The sequence below is a fragment of the Austrofundulus limnaeus genome, unplaced genomic scaffold (genome assembly GCF_001266775.1).
Source record: "Austrofundulus limnaeus strain Quisiro unplaced genomic scaffold, Austrofundulus_limnaeus-1.0 Scaffold2549, whole genome shotgun sequence".
NCBI classification, from domain to species: domain Eukaryota; kingdom Metazoa; phylum Chordata; class Actinopteri; order Cyprinodontiformes; family Rivulidae; genus Austrofundulus; species Austrofundulus limnaeus.
The window spans coordinates 2043-2450 of NW_013954951.1; positions in this window are offsets into that span (position 1 = coordinate 2043).

Consider the following 408-nt stretch of genomic DNA (forward strand, 5'->3'; position numbering starts at 1 on the left):
GACCGTCCTGGTCTGGTCCAGGTGTCAGAACATGTCCACAGGTCTGAGGGACAGTCCTGGTCTGGTCCAGGTGTACATGCTGAAGGTAAATGTTCAGTTCAACAGACACAGTAACGTGTTTCAGCAGCTTTACAACAATATTCAACACTTCAGTGCTCAGGTACCTGGGGCAGTACTGAGGTACCTGGGGCAGTACTGAGGTACCTGGGGCAGTACTGAGGTACCAGGGGCAGTACTGAGGTACCAGGGGCAGTACTCAGGTACCAGGGGCAGTACTGAGGTACCAGGGGCAGTACTCAGGTACCAGGGGCAGTACTCAGGTACCAGGGGCAGTACTCAGGTACCAGGGGCAGTACTCAGGTACCAGGGGCAGTACTCAGGTACCAGGGGCAGTACTCAGGTACCAGG